Below are 23,429 nucleotides of genomic sequence, written 5' to 3' on the forward strand. Positions count from 1 at the left end.
CTGAAATAACACTTTATTCATGTCCCCAAGCTTATGTATGTATAGCAGCCTTTAGTTTAATAACATTTCAGTTCTCAAAAATAGAGTGTTTATGGTGAAATCAGATTAATGTAATAAAAAGAAAAAGAAAGGAAAAAAAAAGAGAAAACTAAGATTATACCTACAAAGGGTATTTTTATTACTGACATTCTCTGAGAGCATTTTTTTAATCTTTGATTACAGGGATTTCTGTTCAGTATTTACACTCCATATTTTAGTGATGTATGTTGATATATTACTAATTTAAAATACATTTTATTAAGCAGTTTGTAAAACAGATCAGTTGTAATTTTTTTCTTTTAGTAATTGTAATAATAGTTATATTTTCCTTAGGAGATATATTGTGGAAGGGAAGAGGACACAGATAGCTTTTGTTGTTCTAATTCTAACAGTATGAAATACATTTAGTGGTAGTAAACTTCATCTGTAGTAAAATCCAGGTTTCCAGGCTAAGCTATTTCTATTTATAGCTTTTGAAATGGGGCATAATATTAGCTATCTCGCAAAAGCCATGCCAAGGTGAATAAGTTATGTGGAAAAGCTTAAAAAGTTTAAGTATAAAATATTATTTCAGTGCGAAGTGTTATAAAAGTATATTTGTATCTAATGTCTACTGTTAGGGTGGCACATATGGATTTAAAGGTTTAGTAATATAAAAACATGCGAATATAGAAACAATGATTTCTAATGTATATTGTCTATGCCACATATAGATGGAAACCCAAAACTATAGGCATTTGTGTCTAATTGCTTTAAAAATAACTCAGAATATATTGTCCTTGACAAACATGTTTGGATTTTAAGATTATTTGAAATTTGTGTCTTAAGACATATTTATGCTCGTATTTGTAGGTTTTTTTTTTTGGCAGAATTTGCTTTTTCTACCAAAATTAAGTTTTGATTGGAAAAGGCTTGACCTGTAAAACTGACCAAAATTTTCACAAAATGTAAACACATAGCAGTGTTCATCAAAGCCGTCTCTTATACAGATAAGAAAACTGACCTCAGATATATGAAGTGACTTGCCTACTCCACATAGCAGCTATAATCAGTGCACAAATTAGAACAAACAATTTCATGTGATCTCAGTTAACTTACAGTTCAGAGGGAACTTATGTATTTACATCAAAACTCTTCTTGGAAATCAAGAGTGATGCTGGAAATGGAAAAGTCCATATTGAGCATAGGGGCTAGTCAAAGCTAGGAATAAAGGCAATATAGCTTTCAGGGTATGTAAGAATTACTTGGTTGCTCTGGAAGAATGACCATGTAGAGGTTTCATTTTGGGTGGCAATTCATATGTCACTTTCATGTTAAGATTTTCTTTACTGTCCAGTCATCAGTTCTGAATAAACGTGGATATGAATATCAGGTCAATGTTTTACAAATGTACAAATTTACAGTTCATCATTGCGATACCAAAGCAATTTCATTTTGCACTGTGATTACTTTTTAAAAATCACATAAAATTTTTTATCCTTGTCTTTGCTTGTAAAGTATATATGTAGATACTTTTGTCTTTTTCTTTAATAATCCATTTTTCTAAATCAAGAAACAAAACCATCTTAAAATCATTAGCATTACTGTGCTGTGGGGAGGAGTGCCTGGATATTTAGAAGACAATAGGTGTTTCAGAAAGCTGGTATTAGCATTTGCTTTCTATTTTTCTTTTTCTATCCCATGACCCTACACATCACTCTTACTTTTTAAGAGGTGCTCCTAGAAAATTGCAATAATAACTGATTGAAAATTTAACTTGCTTTTCAATGCTCTTTGGGGCATCTTTCATGTAATAGGCTGGATAATGTTTATTTCCATTTTCCCCACAGCTCTTCACACAGTACTTATATATAATAGGCACTTAATAAATTTTTGCTAAATGTGGATGGATGAGCAAAAGACAAATATAAGAGGTCTTTATGTAACTTGAAAGCAGAAAATTCAGACCTTGAAAGATCTAGAGTTGATTATATTGCCTTTTTTTTAGGAACTTAGTAGTATGAATCACAGAACCTGTTTATTATCATAAAATTTCAAAGTCTCTTTATTCAGCCTACCAACTTATGAGGAAATCCTTACCTAAATATAGCTAACAGTTTGCTGTGTGGCCAAATCTCCCTTCTTCCACTCATAGACATCTACTGCGCAGAAAGAGCTTCTCCCATTTCCAAAAGCTCTAGTTAAAATGTAGTTAAGGAAGAACTGCATTCATATACCTTGCCACCCTCTGGATATAGCTGCATATTTCAATTGAAATCACTTTCAAACTAGCACCTCTCACATTATAAACCTTCAACTATTTGAAATAATTTGAAATATTTTTTAGATTCCTTATATTATGCTTGCAATACCTTGTTAACTCTAATATGTTACTACTTGTACTCTCCTCTTTGTATCTTGCCTTTATTTAAATCTATTGATATATGATTTATGAACCCTAATTGTAAAAGAAATAGAATCATCAATTCAGAAAATTTTCTTTAAATATATTCTTCGATAGAATTTACACAGGAAATTTTGACTTTCTTGAATTGTTAGAAATTTAATTATTCATTCAGGTGATTTCAAATATTCAAATGCACAGGTCTGGGGGAAAATAATCTTTTATCCTTAAATAACATTATTTGGTAATTTAAATTCTTATTTTGTCATGAACTGCAAAGAACTCTACTTTTTTGCATTGTGATTATGAAGTTATTCTTGCTCCAGAGTGGAGCCCCCTAGAGGGTAATGTGATATGTCTCTTATCAGCACAAAGGATATTTTAGGCTCTCGAAAATATTAAATCAGTCAATCATCAAGGATATTTTCTTTGACCCAGTTTGCTTAAGTGATTTATATGGAAACTTAAAAGTTTAATGCCTAAAATTACTCCTGATATTGAATCTGTTTTTTAATTTGCTTTTTAGGTCCCATGGAACTTATTTAAGTTCAGAACTGTCATTGACTTAAAGGCTTAGGTACCATGATGAGCTGTATAAAAATATAACAAAAATCACACTACAGCTCTTGGGACATGGAAGGAAATGTGTAGTGAACCACAGAGAAACCAGCAGAGTTAGGGTAGTGCTTGAACTTTTGTTTCCAAAGGTGAAGCATCTAGTAATAACACAAGTGTTAATAAGGATTGCTATCTTTTTCTGAATTTATGAACTATGGAATTTGGCCAATACTGTCTGAGCATCCTGTTCTTCCTTTATTATTCACTTAAAATTCTGAGAGGAAAAGTTAAATTTTGACATGCAGAGAAGAAAAACTAGGCTCCCTGATGTACTTAATGAATAATACCATTTCGAGTAGGTAAATTCATTGTCATTTTTCAAGCTAACCCCTAACATTTGCATGGCCTGAGGCAAAAATACAAATGGGTACCCACATGATGCAAATCTAAATACTTAAAGTTATAAATCAAGCCAACAAGCTGTCAAATTATATATGTTCCATCTCTTGTCTTAACGAATACAGCTTTGCAATGACTAGGAAGGCCAAGTTCAAATTTATAATTTCTGTCACTTTACGTTTTCATACAGGAACTAGTTCCGCACTATTGATCTATTCCTTTTATCTTTCTATCCTGACTGTATCTAGCATCACAAAGGACCTCAGCCTGTATGGCTAATCTCCAGCTATACTCCTAACCCCTGACAAAAATGCCGCCTTTGATCTCCTTTAGGTCTAGCGGTATGCATATGGGTAATGAGGTTCCCCTTAGAATCAGGATGGGCCTAAGGAAGATCCTTGGAAGTAATATCAGGGCCATTTAAACAGGGAATTTTGGAGTTCTGGCAACCCAGAGAATCATCTATATAAAAGAATATGGGGAAGACCAGTGTCAATAGGCCTAAGACAGGGTTTCTTCTTGTCTGGGCCTAAGAATGACCTATCTTTTAAATGTCTCCCAGAAATTGTTCCTGGAAAATATACAAATGTGTGTGATGAAGACAGAGTTGACACTAAGGTTTCTGCAAATAAAGATATTCATATAACTCAAAAGGAAGTATCAGAGACAGAAATTAATGCAAAAACCTATGGACAGGGAGTAGGCCTATTTGATTTTGATCATCCTTCTCATTCACCTCTATCAAAGTTTCCCATTCATGAATAGTGTAAGACTGTATAAGAACCTTCCTATCATTGGTAGAAAAATTGAGAATGAAACTCATAGTTGTGGCCTGTCAGATGTCATTTTCCAGCTGTTGGGGTCATAGAACTAGGATGTCAGATAGGTTGAGAAGTAGGTAGCTATAATTAGTTCCTTAGGTAAACATTGACATCCCTGTAAGTGGGAGAGTTAATGAGAGCCTTTTTCAATTTTCTTGTTGGCCCGTGAAAATGCCTTTGGCTTCTTGTCGCCAAATCCTAGCAAGTGTCAAAGTGCTGCAAATTTCCACATTTAATATTGCATTTTTCATCTGTAGAACTTTATATCATACACTGATCTATGTCATTGTAGTTGCTCATGTTTTATATAATATAACCATCTCTGTCAGATTTAACGTTGACTAGATTTACATTGTACTCACATTATATTTTGAAAATATCTTTTCTTCAAAGTTTTAATAGTCATTTTTAAATTGGCTAGATTAAATTTAAGATGACTTCTGTGTGTGCTTGGGAAGTAGAACATGAGTTTAGATTTTGAAATTTTCATTTTTGGCAGGCACAGAGCAGGATGTGGCCTAGTTTCAAATGTTTATTCGAAACAAAAATTTAACTGGAATAGAATACTGTGCTTTCTGGAAAGAGTTCATAAAATTTTTGACTGTGGTTATTTTTGCACCTAAAGTATGTATTCCTAAACTTCATCCAGAAATTATTTTTTGATAATTTTAAAAGGATTACCATTGAGCTTATTTTTTAAAAAAGAAAGCTAAAAAGGCTTTCTTCAAGGTGTCTGCATTTTTACTGTAGTGTTGATGTTATGTATGAAAAATATTTCTGTAGTCAGAAAATTAATAGTTGGTGCATCTATTTATTAAATATTAAGAAAAGATTCTTTAAATCTCCCCTTTTACATACTATTAATAAACTTGACATAAAGAGAAATCTTCAGTAAAAATACAAATAATGAATACATAAAAAGAAACCTTTTGGGCTGTTCTTTAGAATGTAGTTTTAGTAGATAAATACTATTTAGTATTTTCCCTAATTTTTATTATACATTGACTTAGTAATATCAACAAAAACACTACTAAAATTTTCAAGTGCATACTATATGCATGCAAGTATGCATTTGTATGAGTGTTAGATAGTGTTCTAAGCACTTTATGTGTATTATCACAATCAATCTTCACAACAACACTAGTGAAATGAGTGCTGTTTTTTATCTCTACATTAGAAATGAGAAAACTGAGAAACAAAGCACGTGATTTGCCCAAGGTCCCATTGTAGTTAGTATGTGGTGGAGCTGAAGTTTGAACAAGTCATTTAGATTTTCTTCAGTATATGAGATGCCCTTGGAAAGTTATGGAATTTATAAAGCATGGTGATTCAATAAACATGAAAACAATTTTAAATGAGGAAGTAAGTGGAAAGAATAGTAGTAGTTCATTTTCATATGGAATTCTGTGCTTATAAAGGAGCGCCAGACTTAGAGGAGGGAAATGCGATTCTAGTTCTAGTGTTGCCACTGACTGGCTGTGTGGCACTGAACCTTACCCTCTCTGCGTTTCAATTTCCTCATTTATAAAATATGGAGAGTAATATTGTTTCACATGTGAGGATTAAATTAGATATTGCATAACTTATTTTCTTCATAATAATTTTAAAAACATAGTTGTAAATACACACACACACACACACACACACACACACACACACAAAACCTTTTCTGCCTTCCTTCCTCCTGCTTTTGTCTCTGAGCCTCAGGTTTCGAAGAAAACCGGGAGGGTTGAATATCACAGTTTTCTAGTGTCTCTATAACCTTGTGGTTACTATAAAAATTTTTGCTTTTTAAAAAAATCCATTATTTCATAGCAACTAATTTAATAGTCAGTTATTTCATTTAAACAAAATCTTGGATTTTGAAGACTATTTTAATAATTATTTTCATGAAACTATAGAGTTTAGAAAGAACTGAAAAAGCTAGCTACATAATTTAAAGTTCTAGGACAGCTAGAAATGTATCAGAGTTTCACTGAATCCTGTGTTAGGAGATTTTAACATAGCCAGCTCTAATATTCACAATATTTGCCACCACAATGGCCTCTTATCATTGATCTAAACTTTCCTTAAAAAAATTAACTCTGTTCTTTACTTGAGAGGTATTTAGTGAAGCTGGGCATATTTTAATTGAATTTAGCTGTCACTTGTGTTAATTTTTTGTACTAAGAAAAGCTTTTTTCTATTCCTTTTGCCATTCTTTAACTTTAAAAGACACTGTAATCATAATATGTGGAGGCACAAACTGATCAGTAAACATATAATTATATCTTCCCATTCTACATAGGTCTCATTTTTAAAAACAATCTCAGCATGCTTATAATAAAATACCAATATAGTATAAATTCATGTATTTATTCACTACCTTTGTCATTTTGGAGTTCTTTGTCATTATTGGTGCATTTTATCTAAGTTTGGACTTTTACCTTTAAAGCTAATCTGGCATCTAAACAACTCTGAAAGATTGAAGGCATGTGTTTTTTGTTCAGTTTAATTAAAAGTCAACAAATAACAAATAAGCAATATGGCTTAGTTATAATTTAGTAGAAAATGTCAGCTGAAAATAAACCCACATATTTGGTTACATTTTAAGTGGGGATAGCTTATATCCTGCCTGAAAAGTGATGTTGCCAGCATGAGAGAAGCAGCATATCCTTCAAATTATTCATTCAGTAAATTTTGATGTGACACTATGTAGGTGATACCAAGTGCTATTAAAGTAATATTCCTAAGAAATGGTTTGTATATATTAACCATGACCTATGCTCAAATGGAAAATATCGCATGTGACATGTATACCTATACACAAATCAACACTGTTTGTTGGGGTGTTTTCAGTTATAAATATCATCTGTATTTGACAGGGCATAGCAGTTTTTTTGCTTACTCATCAAGAATGAATATAAAAATCTTTTAAAATTCCTACTTAAGGACAGTAAAAATATACTTTGATGATACTAGATATTCACACTAGATTATGTAACTTAAACAAATATGTGAAGTACATTAAATGTACCCATAACTGGTCCTGTGTATTTCCATGACTGCACTCAAGGTCTGGGGTGTCAAATGACTGCACTTCATGTAACACTGAATGTAAACACCATAATGGGTGTGGGCATTTCTAAAGAACTGCTCATGTCTATGGCCATGCTACCCTGAACAAGCTGAATCCTCTCTGGTCTCAGAAGCTAAGCAGGGTTGGGCCTGGTTAGTACTTGGATGGGAGACCACCTAGGAACACCAGGTGCTACAGACATAAAAAGTAAAAAATAAATAAATAAATAAAAAAGAACTGCTCATAATTTGGAAAGCTGTGCTTGTAAATATGCATATGTATGCTGTAGTGAGAAGAAAAAAACGATTGTGTACTATACCAAGAGATTGTGTCATTTAAGAAAATTATTTTTATTGGAAAGGTACAATTATATAACTCCAAAGAACAAATATATTTTAAAGCACTAAGAACTGTAATGTATATCATGACAAGAAAATATGTATTTGCTGAAAATCAAAAATACTATTTCAATCATTTCGGTTTGTGTTAGGGAATTCTGTAGTGAAGCCACAGGGCAAGGATTTTATTATGTTGCTGTTCTATTAATTTATCCCTTTGAGTATATGTTAGCTGTGAGCTATAAATTACTTGCCTTTGCAGATAGCTTTTGTAACTCTATAGATAAAATGCAAAGTCAGCACTGTGGACTTTTTTTTTCTTAAAGTAATGATTTCACCTCAAACTGTAATTGATTTTTCTCTTCCAAAGTATTTGTTTTTACAGTTACATGTACATTTTAATGTGCATGTATACCTTATTAAGTTTTTATATCTATATACACAATAGAGTATTGAAACAAGATTTGACTAGTTCAGTAATAGTACACACTTTGGTAACATTGTTATTCTGTAGTTTTGCGGTATATATCATTTTTGTGAGAGCCCTTCTTCCTGTTCCCCATAGGCACATCTGTTTATTGAAGAGAGCAATAGCAGGGAAAAAATGGAGAAGAGAGAAAAATGGGTTTGTATGAGACAGAATAGTGTGGTTCATGAATACAAATTCATACTCTCTACTCTCTATTCTCTCTTTGACAGTCTTTGCTGAACTCACATATAGTTTCTTATTTTTCTCATTGGATCCAATAAAATTGGACCTCAACATTCTTTTACAGGTTTTGAATATACATAATTAAAGCTAAATGGGCACTGTACTATCTTATTTAGAAGTATAATTCACAGAGAAATAGCAGTTTTTGGCCTTATAAACAATAATTGGAAAACAGTTTGATTTAGTAATCTTTACCTAGATCATTTTTAGGCAAGTGCCTACTACTTGCAGCAACCGTCACTTTAAGAGTTTATATAATGCATCTTTGTTGAAAATATAACTTATTAAAGAATACAGAGGAAACATGGCCTTGGCGGTTAACTTTCAGGGTCCTTCAAAGAATTAAGAGTTCTTAAACTAGAGCATGATCTACCAATTACTCAAAAGACACATAAACTCTCTGAAGATAGGCTTTCTTCTAGCAGCATTCCATCTGCCTATATAGCTTTTCCATTGTGGGTCTAGGGTGTATGTTTCAGTGATATAATAACTGTACCTAATTTTTACTCTAATACACTGACCCTACCATCTGCTAAGAAATAAGCCCAGACCTGGCATTCGCTGCATGAATTGAAATAATACAATCAGGTAAGTGGAAGGAGACCCCAAATTTAGTGATTTTGAATAAGGTAGTAATTGAAAAACGGAAAGTATTTTCCTGAGCTCTGTTAAGAGAAATGGAATATTTTGAACCTAGAATATCCGGGTCAATTTGGGGTGCTTAAAAAAAGAAATTTGATCTGAGCTCTAAAGCAATAGCAAACAATATTCATTTTTATGTCCTTTACATTTGTACTTTGCTATAAATCAATTCTTTTTTTACTTGTAATTTCCCTGATAATACTAAGCTCTTTGAAAATTAGTTCAAGGAAAAAAAAGTCAGATAACCTTAATCTTTTATACTAACAGTTTAAATGAGTTACTAGAAATCCTACTTTTAAATTTTACAACCATTTGAAGACAGATGGTAAACATGAATTTTCCATGTTTGAGATTTCACCGGTGAAGGAAAAGATTTTACAGGTATGGAAGTAATTGGTTTAGATTTAAGAACACAGCTTCCTGCCCAAATGAATTAATCATTGATGAAAAACAGTACTACAGCATACTTAGTCAAGCTTACATCGTTCAATTTTATTTAGCTGCTTTTTATCAGGGAAATCATAGGCTAGAGAGACATTGACAGATTTGGGTATTTGTCTCGACCCGCCTCTCACAAACATTAGGAGACCACTGAATACAAGAAGATTACAGATTTCTTTGCAGCCAGTAAAATGCAAGAGAAAAATCTAGGCCTCGAGGCAGAAACTGAAGGGACAGAAGAAGGAAAATGAAACACAGAACAAATAAGCACTGGATAGTGCTCTATACTAAGCTTTTAAGAAAAAACATGCTGGTGTAAAAATTAAACTCTCACTTGTGTACTATGCTTGGAGTCATTTCTGTTTAACTTAATGAAATAGTAAATTGAAATTTGTAGCTCTATTTCCAATGATTATTTTAAAATTAAACTTGTTAATTTAAAGTCCCAATGCCAGAATTTTCATTAGATATTTTTGAAGGCAGATATTTGAATTTAGATGGGCCCTGTTGATCTCATTTTACTGTCATGTCTGATTAGTTGTTCTGGTCACCATGGCACTAGCACAAAACAGATAAGTTTGGAAAATGCATGTGACTAGGGTCTCACACAGAATAGTTTAGTGATCATTTCTTACACCACAGTATATGTAATAAAGAGGTAAAAGGAAAACAAAACAAAATTTAAAAGCACACGGATGAAAATTTGGCACAATATTTATGTTTTCTTATGATAGGGAAGGACATTCAACCATAAAATTAGAGGAAGATATTAAGGGGGAAAGTTTAAATAAATTTGATTATCTAAAAATTTGAAAGTACTTTATATGATAAAATACCATAAATGATATCCTGGAATAAGATGGTTGCAATATATATGATAACTTGAAAGCTGATAAATAATATATGTTGAATACTTTTAATCACAAAAAGATATATATCCCAGTTAGGGCAAGAGTGGGGAGGATGAGTGAAAAGCATGAAGAAACAACTCATAAAAGCTGAATTAAAAATGTTTTTTCAAGTCAATAAACAAAGAATTTCTTATAAGAGCAAGTATGTGAGAACACTGTTATTTATCAAATTAATAAAGATCAAGACATATTAGTGCTAAACGCTAATTGGAGCACAATGAGACCAATGCTATATGCACCAACTTGAGGGATATAAAGTATTTTTTGGAAATCAGTTTGGAGATATTCATATTTTTAGCCCAATAATCCAAAATCTAGGAAGCCTACTTATGGAAATAATCATAAATGTACATAAATATTGATACAAAAATATTGCAGTAAAAAGTATCAACAGAAATTTCAATGACAGGGAGGAGTTAAATAGTGGTGCATTCAAACAGAAAAATTTAAGCAACTAAAAATAATCTTAAAGATTATTTAATAAAAAAATTATAATTAAAAGTGAAAATAATAAAATCTATGTTAATTATCTAATGCCAATTTTATTTTTAACCTATACAAACACACACATATATATGTATAATCCATGTATTTATATATAGTAAAGTAAAATAGCCAGGAAATATAAATAATGGATAACTCCTAAAATGTGAATCATATGGATCAATTTACTTTCTCATTTTCAGATATAATAAATACACAAATATATTTTACTGTTGCAATCAAAAAGTAAAGAAAAGATCTTCTTAGAAAAATTTCATTTACATCCTTAGTAGAGGTATAAAGAAATCATTTAATTCATATTCTAATTTATATCTCTTTTCAAAGTTCTTACATTATAGTTTTCATTTTTTAAATTCATTTAAAGATGTTAACTTTCAAGGTATTCCATTTAGTATATGTGGAATGTGATTCTTATCTTCCACATGAATGCTATCAGTTTTAAGAAGCATAATATATATGAATCCTATGAATATTTCCATTAAATAGTAAGCTGTTTAAAAGTAATTTCCACTAGGCCCTAAAATGACCACTTCTTTTATTCTATAGTTTGCTCACTGATTTTTAATTCTATGTCTTAGAGATCTTAGTTTTCTACCTATCCAGTGATAGAATAACACATACGCTTCAAACCCATAGGACATTGATAGGCATAATTACAATTAATTCCAAATTTCAAAATAGAGTTGATTTGGACATTGGAAGCTTCATGCAATAGTACACAGTCTCTTGTTCCTCAGCAGCAATCTTTCTCAATAACAGAATTATATTAAGAATCTCCTTTAAAGAATGAACTCAAGGACATGAGAACAAGTTCCTCTTTAAATTGTGGGTCCTAAGCACATCACTTGTGCCTTCCTAGCCAGGTAGATTTTCTTGGTCAACAGGCAGTTCTCCCTCATATGAGTCAGAGACTGATCAGTTTTATGGTTCTGCCACTCTTGAGGTCTTCTCATCTATATTCCTTAGTTAGAAAGAAAAAAGAGAATGGCAAATACTTCCTAAGAGCATAGTCTGAAAGTGACACACATTTTATTGCTGGGACAAGTCATATGGCTAGACCTAATGTAAGGGATCCTGGCAAAATGTAATCTAGTTGAGTGCCCAGGAAGGAAAGAAAATGTTTTTTTTTGTTTGTTTGTTTGTTTTTGGTGAAAACTAGCAGGTTATTATTATACCAGTTGTACCAGATGATGGAATAACACAGATGAATTATTCAAGTCTCTGTAGACTCTAGAGAACTCCTAATCTCATAGGATAGAAACAACTACATATATGTAATTCGAATGGAAATAAAAACCAATAGATGCCTCTCTGTTCAGGGTCTTCTATATAGTGATATGTATAGATTAATGCTTTAGTCTATATTTCTATAATCTTGTATGCCCATTCATTTATTCATTCACTCAGCATCCTCCTCTCATGAGTAATCTGACTAGCTGTGCTAAAGTATATGAAGAAAAGAGTCAGAAAAATGAACTTATTTGTTGAAACAAATAGGATCTAACTTCAAGTGACATAGAATCACACATCTGATTTTATATTGTGATTTGTATCTGTATGTCCTAAAGAAGTTGGAAGTAATGGGATGTTTATGATATATCAGAATGATCTTAATAAAAAGTGGTTAAATGAAATAGAACCTTGATAGAATTGCAGAACTTCAATGTTAGACGTAAGAATGGGCGATGACACTCTAAATACAGGAGCAATGTAATTGTACATTATACAACCCCAGTGCAGAGCTCTCTGGGGAATGGAAAAGTCAAATCATAGGACACAGTCATCAGAATTTGCTCCTGTACCTCTATGTCACATTGTGGAATGATGATGTCTGTTTTATTACTGCCTGTTTTCAGATACCACTTATAAGCTTTCTGAAAACCATCATTCTATATATTTTCATAATCATTATCAAATTTTCTGCCATAATTTTACATTCCTTTGATTATATTATATTAACTTTTATTGGGAGCCTTCAAAATTTAGTTTGCTTCCATTTTAGAAAAATAAAACCAATGAGAAGTGAGAAAGACATGCTTTGAGAATGTATAATGATAACTTTCTAATAATAAAAACAAATACTGCCATTTTAAGCAGTTCTGTTTCAATAAGATCAGTGTGATTATTGTTTGTAGAACAAGAAATGAGGCACAGTGTGGCCTAAGTAAGGATGCTGTGCAAGGGGCTGGCTGTATGAATGTGACATTCTAGTCCACTGTTTGAAATACATACTTTATAATTAAATTATACAATGAGAACCATTTGCTGTCTGTACTGTAATTATGTCTTGGACCAGGATTTGATTCATGAAATATTACATCTCTGTAAAATTGTCAGAAATAACAAGTTACCAGTATTACAGTATGCAAGGACATCCAACCTGGAAATAACAACTAAGAAACGGGAATGAACAGAAATCGGCAGTCAGGAGATAATAGGAATAACTATTCCCCAGTCATTCACTCTTATTTACAGCTACATATACTATTTGCAGGGGCACCAGCACATCAAATAATCCAGGTGCATGGGACAGGGCAAGCTCTTCTTCTAGGCAAGATTTGTATGGATCACAAGGGATTTGAATACAGAGGCTTGACATTATTAGCTCATAGGCCCACGAGAGCTCACCTGAGTTGGGAATATCAGAATTAAACTCAAGAGTGTCTAGTCTAACTTCTGTGAAAGAGTCTGCAAGAAACTAGGTGAGAGGCCTTGCTACCTCTCACGTACCTTTATGCTAGACTAGGGTACAAAGTTGTGGTTCCAAGGCTTAGTAATGCATTCTTGTATGCCAGTGACACTGGCAGCTTCAAACATGCAGACGACAAAGTTGTGGCTCCAAGGCATTCTTTTATGCCAGTGACACTGGCAGCTTCAAACATGCAGACTAGACATACACAGTATAGTGGTGGTAGGTAGGAAGGCTCCAACTTCATGATCATTAGGTCTTCAAGCTGAACACAATAAAGTTCCCATCTGAAGGCCATAGTTCCACAGTAGCTCTATGGACAACTAGGCCTTGTTCTGTTTTTTTTTTGTAGGTTTCAAGAGGAACAGAGCCTTAAAGTTGTCTCTGACATCTGTGTTGTCCTAGCAAAGAAGGAACTGGCTATATTTTTGTCACCAACACAGTAAAATGTGCCAGGTAAAATATTTTTAGACATTCAACTTAGAAAAAAGGAGTTGAGTTGTTCACATAACAAAATGACATTGAATTTCTCTTAGAAAGTAAACTATTAATGTGAAACAAACAGTACTTTTAGAATTTTCAAGAAGCAGACTTTCTCAAGTAGCAATAAATTTGCTTCTGAATGTTAGTATATTGAAATCAATGTAATTATGTTTAGTATAGGTACATAAGAATGAGAATTACCTTTTCTGGCTTTTTCCCAGCTCTATTTGAATTTCTTATAAAAATTACTGATTTACATCTCAGTATAGCCATATCAAAGGATAATTAGAACATTGTAGAATTCTAATTTTTCTGAAAAGTAGGAATTAGTTTTGTTTTACCCAAATAAATCACTGCATGAAAATTAGAGGAATGAGAAACCTAATTAAAAAAAAAAAAGTCTCTGTAAGAATCTTTTTTGTACAACATTGAGTGCTATATTTGGTAATTACCATTTTACTTATGCAGCTCATCTCATACAAAGTTCTTAGATGTTACTGGAGCCTATTATTACTGGATTCTACCATTAAAGTCTTTATAATAGATCACCAAAATGGTAAAAAACACCTTGGCTGCCATTTAATAAAACTGATTTCAACTTCCAACACACTCTGTAGTAATTTAAAGATTATGGTCTAGTTTCCCAGCCAAGCAGATACTGCAAATAGATATTAGTGAAGAAAAAAAAGCCTGGAGTATTGTTTTTTGATGAATGCAAATCTCTTTTCTACATAATTTATATTATGTCTCTGTGTTGTGATTTGTGAAAGTAGAAGGATGATGATTATCATCAAATCCTAGTAAAATATCTGTGTGTTAAATCCACTCTTTTCTTTATCACCCATATTCTTTACTGATGATGTTCTCTCAGCTAATCCTGAGAAAAACATTTAGTATTGTCCTCATTTCTACCTTGACACAGTATTTATTATGGGTGGAAAAAGGATACTTCTGAAATTTATAAAATTGGAATCAGGCCTTGATGACGTCTTTTAAAAATAGAACTCGATGAAAATTGAGTAAAATTAATTGCTTTTGGAGTGCCTTTCCCCCTTACTTTATTTAAACTTTTACTTTTACAAAAATTTTATAGCAAGCCTAAGATGCCCATAGTAACAATGAAATCTAAAGCCAGAATACATTTCTATATGTCTTTTTATTCTCTCTTTAGTTTGTTTTAAATTATTGTTTAATTTTCTATGTCACAATGAGACATTTTTTATATTATATAACCTATATTTGCAAAATTTATATATTATTTCTTTAAGATAGATATCTCTACTTCCTCTAAGTACAGAAAAGAGCCTTATTTGTTCTCTTTTTCCAAAATATGTGAAGCATTTATGCCTTACCCTTGCATCTTCATTAATTAATTAGTTAATTAGTTAATTAGTTAATTCAGGAAGTCAACTCTGACATCTCAACTCTTGGCTATTGTGAGGTCTCCCAAATTTCTGTGTAAAAAACTGTTAGGGATAAACAAGAGCCCTTCAAAAATTGTGCAGGGTATTAATATATCAAAATTTCTGTAGTAACAATTTTTATGTTGAGTTCTGTGCTTTGCTCACAGTAGGATGTTTGACAGATTAAGGATACTTTGAATTGGGATGCTCATTCTGGTCCAGGAGTCCCTGCACAACTTAGAACTGAGGTCTCAGAAGAGAAGGTAGTCATCATACACAGTATATTATAGTTCTTTCTGCTACTTGAAGGTGAAGAGGTTGGAAGCATTCATCCTTCCAGAAACACATCTCTTAGACTAAATGTTGACCTCGCCAAGATTTTACTCCCCTTTATCAAGGCTCCCTTGGCATGAATTATGACTTGAGTTTATGAAACTCACACTTTGAGAGAAAGGAGGGGGACTGCTCTGAACTACTCTAAAATGCAAATCTTTACAGATGGTGCTTTGATTTGGCTATTGCCACATATCTTAGCTGCAGAAAGACAATTTCTCCAGCTGCTCCCAAAATTATCCACTCTGCCTTTTCTAGACATTTTATATACCTACCTTTTCATCATCTCATATAGAAAATAAAACTTATTGATTTTATTTGTGACTGCAATTCATAACTGACTTCTGAATGAAATAGGATTACTGCTGTAATTCCCATGGTTATTTAATTTGCTTTACTGTTTCATTCAACCAAGACATACATTTTTCCATTGAATGGTTTATGCCACTTTATCTACAAAATTCTAAAACTTTCTATGTGGAGAAGACTATACTTGGAATGAGTCATGCAGAGCTATCTTTGATGAAAAGAACACTGTACCTGAAAATTTTGTTCTGCTCAGCACTTTTCACCTATAAATAAATTATGCCTTGAGTTTCTGATTCTTCTAGTCAGTCAGACATGTTTAGGAGTCATGTTGCCCCAGATTTATAAATGTGGATTTTGTCAGTCCAAGACAATTTGTGGCCATATGGGAATCTCCTCACTTATTCTTACCTACTATCTTCCCCTCATTATGTACACTAGACTTATTTTCATTCTCATGGAATCAAATGCAAAATTTAAGCCAAATATAGTTAATTATTTTCAAGTTGGCTGGAAATAAATATCTTAAAATCTGGGAGAAATTTCTGTTTTTTTCTCAAACTGATTAGAAAAGAATTTTTGATACATGTGATTTTTAAAATAGAAGAATTCATTAAGACACCCTTTATGATGAGGCATTTGCTACCAAACAGGTAATAAAGACAAGATATAAAAAGCAAGCATTAAAAAAGCAACATTAAACAATATAATGGCAAAACACTGATAAGTTAATGTCTTCTTTCAAATAAATTTCATTTTCAGTTGCTATTTCAGAAACTTGATTTTATTTACTAGGAAAGTTGCAATTTAGCTATTCTGCAATTTGGGGGTATTTATCACAAGTTCTTCTATGGCATGCTGACCAGAGAGTTTATGAAATAAAACAAATTTGAAATTATCCTGTATATCACTCAGTATTAAAAATAAAAATATACAATATTGTAACTTATTGTTTAATGATATATGTGGATAGGAGATATGTATTTCATCTGTTAACACATTAAGTACCTTGATCATTCAATATAATTATGCTACAACATTTTAAGAAATCTTTCAGTTGTCTTTATTAAAAAAAAAACAAAACAAACTTCCTTAGTTCTTTGAAAATTCTTCCAGCATATACAGTGAAACTCTAAAGTTATGTCTGAATTTCTAATAAGCACCCCAGAATTTAAAATTTCAAGAAAGTTTTATCTCTTTCAAATTACATTAAATTATTGGAAGATTATATACTTATTATAATCATGCTACCATTGCTCTTTTGAAATTATTATTATTTTATATTTATTTATATATTGCTTTGGGCCAAGAATATAAATGATTTTTTTAAATGACTCAGTGTATGTGGTTCATAAGCTTGAATTTGATTTGATTTTAAGACATATACTAAAAATTACTTTTTTGGTTAAGACTCATATGTAACCCTGATTATTATTTTTTTTATTTGCCTTTCTCATAGAAGTGGAATGTAGAATGTGCACTACATGACCTCCTAGTCTGTGAAACTGTTTGCTTTTCTGTAAGATTCATTATGAAGTCAAAGGGTGAAGCAGACCATATCTAAATATTTTTCTTATAAAATAAAAATGATCATCTTGATTGCATTAATATATATTATATATAATTGTAATATCATTTTCTTTGAAAATGAGTTAACCCTTCAATGTCCACGTAAGTGTCAACTGACTCTCTAATGAACTAAGAATAACTTGATAGAAGTATCACTTATTAGATGACAATAACCTCAGTTTGCAGTTTTGTAGGTATCGACATATGTTGAACTCCTTTTTTTGTCTTTACTGATGGATACTTGTGCATAGTTCTGAACTGAGGTATTACTGTAATTTGAACCCAAAGTGAATAATCTTAACTTACAATAGCTTTCATTTGACTCACTAGATAGCTTAGGCATTTGTCAACCATAAAGATTGGAGTTTAGGAAGCATGTCAACATATTTTAGCCAATTGAATGTTGCATTAAGAAAAATGGATCATATTAATAGAGGAGAATTACATCTGAATCACAGGAAAAGCTACGATTATTGTCTGAATATAGGAATGAAATAGGCTGGATGCTAATTCCAATAGCCTAATTCTAATAGCCTAAATTTAAATGGTATCTTTAACATATATTGTCAGCAAGTGAATGGGAATACTATTATTTTAGTTTGGAGAAATGTTAATCTAATCATTATTAGTTATTATCTACAATATGGTTTTTATAACTGAGATTAATTGATGTCTTATCATAGATGATTCATATAAAAGTATTCAAATTTACAAATCAGATATTTTAAAACAATAAAAAATATTGGACTGACATGGTTATTGCAGATTTAAAGAAAAGGAAAGAAAAAGAAGCAAATAAGAAGCAAATAAAGTATCTAAAGAAAGTATCTAAACTCATAGAAAAATTAGAATATTTTCTTCCAATAACCCATGACCAATTTTATACATGCTTAGATGTAGATACTGAGGGAAAAGTCTAAATTTGGAATTAAATTATTTAAAGCCAGTAGTTAAATTTAGCATATAAGATGACTGCAACAAAAAAGAATATAGGAAAGAACAAATTTAGAATACCAATGGACCAAAATTCCAAAAGTAGAAAGAGAAGTTATAATAGTTTCAGAAGAAATTGTTTTATTTGAAAGCAGTAGTTTTTCATGTGAACCACTGATGATAAATAATGATACTTTCAGAGCTTTGTTAATCATTCAGAGTTAGAAAGTGGTATAACAAGTTGTAATACAGGGATATGATGGAAAGGGTCGAAAGTTGGACACCTTTCCAGTGGAGGCAGAAGTGATTCTGTGGCCTACCTAGAAAAGCAAGAGAACATCAGAAAACTAAACAATTCCAAGAACAAGCAAACGTAGAAGTCCTATTGATGTAAAGAGAAATAATTTCTGGTCAGTTGTAAGCCTTGCTTCCTATGTAGAGTCTCTGGATGGTTCAGAAGCTGAAATCAGATGGAAGTGTCCCTCTGAGTCAATGCCAATACAATGAAAAATAAGAATGAAAATTTATGAGTGGTTTCTGGTGAAGTGAATAAATTTTGAAGAGTGAGACATATTGGACTGTTTATATATATGTACAATTATTTTAACTGCATAATATATTTTAATAAAAGTGCTTATCTCAAATTTTACATACTATCAACATTTCTGAAAAGAGATTTGCCAGACATTGTAGTGGAACTGTCCCCTGGAAGTACTCCATAAACCTAAATTACATGAGGAAATTAATGAAAAAATATCAAGGCTGAATATGTTACTATGATACCTTAGAATAACTATGGCTTGGCTGTTCAATCATTTTGACTGATTTAAGAGTAGTAGCCCCATCTGTTAGTTAAAAAGAGTAACTAAAGATATTTTTTTAACTCATTGTAATGACTCATTTGCTTTGGCTCTGCTGTCAATCACAACCAAACTGTCTTTTTGTTTTTAATCCCAAGGTCACAATTTGGTACTCTGAACTTTTTTATAAGAAGTTAAAACTGATATTCTATTTCAAAATTTTGAATTTAACTGTAATATTCTTTTAACCATTATAACACTTGTGGGTATAAAAATATAGACAGCATCTCAACAATAGTTTCTTAAATGCATTTGCATATAATGTCTTTTAGATATTCTTGTCAATTTTGACTTAAGTATGTACAAATATTTTACTACTCAGTTTTAGAATTTATACCCCTAGTATAAGTTATTATTAATGGTGTTGGATTGCTTTTGAGATCCCAGAGATGGTGAGAAAACAGACATAGTAAGGTTATACATATCTTTTTTTTTTACTTTGAAAATGCTTGTTTCCTTCTTCCTCATAGCTTTAAAATACAATGAAAGTAATTTTCACGTAATCATAATCTCCTTGTTTCAAATAATGCTACTGTCTTTTGAGAGATATTAAAGTACTTTATAAAGTCAAAAACAGGTAAGGAAAATAGAGGCTTCTGCTAAATGTGTGATGAGAGTATTTTTTTAATCTGTAGGATTACAGATAATGTTAAATGCGATAGAGTAGGCTTTCTACCTTTACTAATTCTGTAATAAAAATGTGAAAGAAAAATATTTTTAAACTCAAACATTAGCTGAAATTCAGTCACTTTGTCTTAAAGCATTTTTATTATACTCAAACATTATTCCATTCTGGGTCCTAAAGGTATATAATCCAAATTTACTAATGTTGTTAAGTAGTACTCTAGGTTAAACACATCCCATTTTACTTTTTTTATTACAGCCTTACATTTTAGCAGCCTTGCACATTATAGCTATATTAGAGGCCTTACTGCTTTCTAATCCATTGCAACATTCCATTTGCTATACTTTATGTACTCACTCTCTTTGTACTATTGCAAAAATTTTAGTATGCTTAGATCTTTTTAAAGTTCCTTTAAATATTCTCATGACTACAGTGTTATAAAAAAAATCATAAATAAAAGTGCTGCTAGTTGGTCTAAAACACCCATTTTCCTACAAGCTTCCCTGGAAAATTTTTTTGTCGCTAATTATCAGTTAGTTTAATACAACTATCCTTGCAAGAAGCTACATAGTCATAGTCTAATAGGAAATTATCTGTGAAATAGTATGCTGTTTAGGTATTTGTGAAAAACTAGATTTCCATCTGTATGTAAATGATCAGTATGTTCCACTAACTTCGTAATTTCCATGGTCAATACAAATGAAAACTATTTAATTCTACTTGTTATAAAACTTTTTAATTTTATCTGTCCTAAAAGTTTCATTTAGTGTTCATTAAACCTTTGAAGACATTTGGATGAAATTTAATGAGTGTAGGTTAATAACTACCCAGAAAAAAATAACATTTATTGTTAACACCGTAGAAAGTTTACTAAATTCTCATATTTAAGCTATTTAGTAACAAATTGCTTACATTTTTAAAGCAAATTAATGGAATGAGTATATTCTATGGCAAATAACCCAACAGTTTCTGTTGTTCAGTCCAATATGTTGTTTTGTTACTTTTACAAAAGTACATCTCTTTTGTCCTGGGAATTAGAAGAAAACTAAAAAATTGCGATCTTAAAATAGACCTGTTGCTAGTGCTTTTAAGAAACATTGAGGTTTTTGCATTTTTTCGCCAATTGGTCTCCTCAACCTTGTAACCGTAAATTTTGTTTGGTCAGATTTATCAACATTCTTTAATATGATTCATTTCTTTTATATTTGATAGAAATGATATATCTCAACATGAAACTGCATAAGTATTCACCTGTAGTTTTCTCTTAGTGAGCTTTGATGTTTTGTTTTGACAATTTACTCTTTAATGTATCTGGTATTTATCTTTATATATAATTTTAGGAGGATGCATTTGTTTTTTTTCTCTTGAATCCATTAACTGTTAGTCCTGGAACTTTTAAATATATACTCTATTCTTTCACTACTCTTTGGAATGACTTTATTATAACTTATGTACTAATATACATTTATCTCTTCCTTTAATGTAATTATAGCTTTTATGAATTTTTTATATTTTATTGGACTGTCTGGATTATCCAAAATATTTGAAGGTAGAGTTATATATCCTTATATTGAAAAGACCTTGAGGCAAAATTTGATGTTCTGGAAGCACAGATTGACAGAACAAAAAGTGATATGAGGTTGTTCCTGTCAGGCCCAGAAGTGACTGTTGCTTCTCCAAGCAAAAGGAAGTTCCCAAACAGTCAAGACTGGAGGTCACTTCTGTTCTGTGATCTGACCGTCAGCCAGACCACATGACTGGAAGAAAGAAACTAAAATTTGCTTTCCATTAATAGTTTGTTTTTAAATAGATATTTAAGTGCCACTTTTACCATCTATGTGTCCCGGTAGCATACCCTGGCTGCTCTAGGACTCAGCTTTTGGCACAGGGAGCCTCAGAATTCAGTCAATTTGGTTTCTGCAAATTGTGAAACTTCCTGTGTCCAAATATTATTTTTGTCTTATTTCTATCATTAATGAGAATTATTATAGTATTTCATCATTAAAAATGATGTCAGCTTTTGGTTTGCTGTTTCAAGTTAAGGAAGCATCCTTGTGTTTCTCCTTTGCTAATCAGATGATTAGATTATTTTGGCATCTTTAAAAATAAACAGATATTTTTTTCTTTTGACTTATTGACGTTGAATTATACTATTCATAGATTTCCTAATATTAGACTGTCTTTGCATTTTTGATTATAGGGTATTGTTTAATATGAGCAATATAAATTAATAAGGCTATAATATGAATAAATGTTATTTTTGATATTTCTGTTTTAGAATGTCAAGATTTAAATAAAATCAGAAAATGGATGAATTAGAGACATCACAACTTACCATGTTTTGCTTTGTGTGGTAGAAATCATATATGTTTCAAGCAACATGTACAGTTATTTCCATGATGGATTACATTTTACATATTTAAAAAATATTCTGTCTTTCTCAGAGATAACTATGGAAGGAAATAATTAAATCGCAAAAATTTATTAAAAGAATTTGTGGACTGTGTATTACAGAAGAATGCTTTTGCCTTCAGTCATATGACTGAGTAATTTAAAATCCAGTTTTATACCTGTGTAATTATATTTTGATATTAGTATTGAACTTTTCTTAAATATTTTTGTGAATGTTTTTTATTAGCCATACCTATGGGATTTATTAGAAATCTAGGTTCAGATAAATATAGAGAAGACAATCTATGCTTACTTATTATGCATAAATTCAAAGAGAGCAAGATGAAGCATCAAGAATATTTTTTGTTGGGAAACGGTAAGCCAAATACTTTCACAGGCCCTTCACAGATCAGAATAGAGACAACTGGATTTATGGAGCATTTTCATGAGGCAAAAAGGAATGGCTACCAACAGTCCTGGCCTCACCAAGTTGTATCTTCACTTCTGTTTTTAAGTAGCTGCCTTAAAATATACGTGTAGAAAAACAAATATTTTAATATCTTATTTCAATCCTCTTTTTAAAAAAATCTGATCTTTTTTCAGATCTTTTGAAAACAATTTAAAAACAATTTTATATCGCTATTGCTAAAGAAGGATAGCAAATAAGAGAGCTTTTTTGATTTCTCGACATGTATGGTGCCTTTTTAAGGTTATTTTTAAGAAGTGGAGGTAGATCCCTGAAAGATTTATGATTATGAAGAGCTAAGGATCAGGGGTTAGTGTTTAAAACTCATTTAACCCTTGCACAATTGAATAGGCACTGTTATAATTACCCTTATGCAGAGAGGAAACTGAGGCAAAGGTGGATTAAATAAATTGTTCCAGGTCACCCAGTTGATAAGAGACAAAGCTGTGATTCAAGTCCCAGGCAATCAGTCTTCAGATGGTGTATGCATAACCCTGTGTTGGTACTCTATGTCTGACAACATGTCCCCAGAATATTATGGTGAAATGAGATTTACATCATAAGA

At 31.5% G+C, this 23,429-nt stretch overlaps 1 protein-coding gene and 1 pseudogene across 1 annotated transcript in view; both read left to right on the top strand.

Moving 5' to 3' along the window:
* Nucleotides 1-23,429, top strand: part of LOC112474004 (membrane-associated guanylate kinase, WW and PDZ domain-containing protein 2-like) — a 348,332-nt gene that overhangs the window by 45,325 nt on the left and 279,578 nt on the right. The gene's annotated exons all lie outside the window — the stretch shown is intronic.
* On the top strand, nt 7,341-7,459 carry LOC112474015 (annotated as a pseudogene).

Source organism: Pteropus alecto, unplaced genomic scaffold (assembly GCF_000325575.1).
Source record: "Pteropus alecto unplaced genomic scaffold, ASM32557v1 scaffold69, whole genome shotgun sequence".
In the NCBI taxonomy this organism is placed as follows: Eukaryota; Metazoa; Chordata; class Mammalia; order Chiroptera; family Pteropodidae; genus Pteropus; species Pteropus alecto.